The sequence below is a fragment of the Cucumis melo genome, chromosome 2 (genome assembly GCF_025177605.1).
Source record: "Cucumis melo cultivar AY chromosome 2, USDA_Cmelo_AY_1.0, whole genome shotgun sequence".
NCBI lineage: Eukaryota > Viridiplantae > Streptophyta > Magnoliopsida > Cucurbitales > Cucurbitaceae > Cucumis > Cucumis melo.
The window spans coordinates 20,487,425-20,490,781 of record NC_066858.1 but is presented as its reverse complement, the minus strand read 5'-3'; the positions used below and the strand labels follow the sequence as shown (position 1 = coordinate 20,490,781).

Below are 3,357 nucleotides of genomic sequence, written 5' to 3'. Positions count from 1 at the left end.
CAAGTCTTCTTTATTTATCATCGTCAGAAAGAACGAACTCGATTTGTTCACTATAAACAAACTGACAAAGACGAGACGAGGCGCAGGGTTGAAGCAGAAGAATGAATTCCATAAATCAGTCCTTCGCTTTCAGACTCCTAACGGAGGGGTGCCGGAATGGTTCGTTCAAGGGAAAAGACTAATTTCAGAAAGAGGTTAGAACTCAACCGCGTAGTGGGGTTCAGACTGAATTCCTATGCCGACACTGAGTCTGACTCCTTTCTGCAACTCTGAGTAAATGGTCCAACTCTGACGAAGGAGAGGAGCTTAGCTGCTCGACAAGAGAGGGGTCGGAAGCTAGATCCGCGCGGAAAGGGAAGGAAGATCAGGCCCAGGGAACCCTCTTTTCATTCCTCTTTCCCCGTATCAGTTATCAAAGTGAGACAAGATTGGAATGGGCGCTTCAAACTGTTCTCAGCGAAACCTTTCTTTGTTCCCGAAGAGACCAGGAGATCAGAAGCTACTTGAGCTAAAGCAGCGATAGGGGAGAAAGGGCTTACCCGAGTTGACGACCGATCGGGAGATCTCAAAGCCAAGGACTAAGGCGAGGCTTTGAACTCTTTATCCTTTTCTTGTTATGTCCAATCATGTAAATCCCAGTACAAAGAGTGAAATGCCACTTTCTTTGCCAAAGAGATCCTCTAGAAAGCGAGAAGAAAAGAGAGAATGATATGAAACAAGGGATGAAGCAACTTCTGCAACCGGTCGAGCCCTTTCTGTCTCCGATCCCTTTAGCCCTTTCTCCTGCCTGGGCGGTGTTCTTACTGACTTGCTTCCGACCCTGATAATGACTCTTGAAGTTATCTCCTTCACTCGGGGGACAGAAAGACCCTTCTCTGCTGGAAGGGCAAGGGCTCGGTCTATTGATAACTGGTTGAGCGGACTCTTAGAGTGAGACGAATTCCCATGGCTACCTTCTTACTGAACCCACTTCCGAAACTAGAAAAAGTTCACCTCTCCTTTCAGTCGAGACCGTAGCTAGGAGCAAAGAATTTGCGAAAAACCACTGAAGAAAGAGCAAAAACTGCTACTGCCTCGTAGTCGAATCAGTCTTTTCTCCTTCTACCCTGAGTATTCTCTCTCTTTCCTTTCTCCTTCACCCTCGTCTGTCTGTCTGATCGATAAAGCTGATTTCAGGTGGGGAGCGGCTTCTATTCGCGCTTCCTCTTGTTGTGAGACATCCTTCTTCTCAAATTCGTCTATCAAATCAGTCCTTCGCAAATTCTTTGCTCCTTGCCTAGGTTAATATGGATTTCTTTCCTTGCACTCCTGGATAATTCCTTCTTTTTTCTTGAGGGCTTCGATCATTCTTCTCACCGCCCCGTGGGAGTCGAGTTATTTCATAACCGGAGGACGGAGGACGTCTCGACTGAATCAATGAATAAAGGCTAAAAAACAGAAATCCATATTCCACTTCGGACCACAGGTTAATATGTCCTCATTGATAAGGGACTGTTCAGGCAAAAGGAATAAGAAAGACTCCTTCGGAGGTTAAGCTAGTCCGGACCCTTCTTTGAAAGGTTTTCTATCCTTGAATCAAAAAAAAGGCAAAGGTTTGAAGTGAAAGGAAGTGAAAGGAAGACGGAGCGGGGAAAGCCTATCCTTCTACGTCCTCCAAATAGTAGGTTCTAATAGGAGAAAGTCTCTCCAGGAAAGCCTATGTTAAGGAGCGCAAATCGACAAAGGAGGCCTTCTCCCTCTATTCATTGATTCCATATGCTTCTTCAATTTGTAGACTGAAGGTCTTCCGTGTCTGCTGAAACTGAACCCCTCACTCGTCTCGTGTAGCAAGACTAAGTCAGAAGTGGTCAACTGAATTTATGAACGCATCCACAAATTCTTTGCGCCTGACTGAACTTTCTCTTTTCTTCCTTTCTCTTTTTTTCTTCTTCCTCTACTCACGGGCGAATGGAGTCTCTAATACACTCTTTCTTGGCTAGTGTAGTAGACGGAATGAGAGGTCATTCGGAAGGGCGTAGTATATTGAGATTCCGAGTTTTGAGTGGTTCTTCCCTCGACGAGAAAAACAAGTTCCAGAGGCATCTTCCATTCATATCGATTTTGGTTTTTCTGCACCATATTTAGATCTGCCTCTTCTTCGATCCGGAATTCCCAGCAAATCCTTGACTCCTCGAATACAATGGGATTTCACACCTGGCGAATCTTTCACTCTACCTCCTCTTATTAAGACCATAGAATGTTCCTGCAAATTATGACCTTCGCCCGGAATGTGAGCAAATATATCATGTCGATTGCTCAACCGTACTTTGGCTATCTTACGTGGAGCTGAATTAGGTTTTTTCGGTGTTCTCGTTGCAAGACGCGGGCGTACTCCTTGCTTCTGGGGACATTGATCCGAAGCTCGAGTACGGTCCGTGCGCCGTTTTTCTTCTCTACCATGACGAATCAATTGATTGAATGTAGGCATCGCCCTCTCACTAGTGATTACTCCCGATCCGAAGCACCCCTTTTCCATTCATAGAGAAATCCAATCGTCAAAATCAATAAAAAGGCCATCATGGACCAAGATCCAAAGAGATCAATCTTGTTGAGAGGTACTGCCCAAGGAAAGGAAAAGGTGACTTCCGGATCAAGGATAATAAATAAAATGGAAACAAGATAAAATCGGATATCGAAACGACTTCTGGCATCACCGGAAGGATCGAAACCACATTCATAGGCCGACAATTTTTCTGGATAGGTTGCACTATTGGAAGCAAATGGAAAAGGAAGACCGAGTGGGATCAAAGAAACTAGCGGACTGATCACTAAATAGATACAAATAGGTGCAAATTCTGACATCACCACAGCCCACTTGCTTCTTTCGCTCCTTGATCGCGGAGCGGCATACCGAAAAAGAAAAGTTTGAAGTGAAGAAAGCATGTCCGAAACCCCGCAAAGAAAGAAGCAGAGCAGAGTCTGAGAATTCCATAGATTCAGAAAAGCTAAAGAAAGCCCTTGAAGCATTTCTTCCATTATATTATAGGGCTTTAGCTTTGAAGAATCTTAAAGATGTAATAGGATTTTGGTCCATGTTTTCGGAGATCCTTGAAAACTTCTTGCAGGAATTCTATTTCTTCTCTCTGTCTTTCTTCTACCGTCAACCCGGGGATTCTGGACATTTCATGGTTCCACTCCTCCAAGAAATCGAGAAAGCACTCCCTCGGATTGTAAGGGGCCTCTTCACTCAGGTGTGGGTCAAAATTCAGAAACAAAGAGAACAACGAATAAGAGGAGTTTTTTAGCTCCCTAATTTCGAGATCTCTTTTCGAGAACTCCAGATAGAAAGAGTATTCCTCTTGAGTGGAATACGAATAA

At 44.4% G+C, this 3,357-nt stretch overlaps 1 pseudogene; it reads right to left on the bottom strand.

Annotated features, from left to right (window-relative positions):
• Nucleotides 1–2,070: 2,070 nt before the first annotated feature.
• Nucleotides 2,071–3,015, bottom strand: LOC127148089 (uncharacterized; annotated as a pseudogene).
• Between the last annotated feature and the right edge of the window lie 342 nt (nt 3,016–3,357).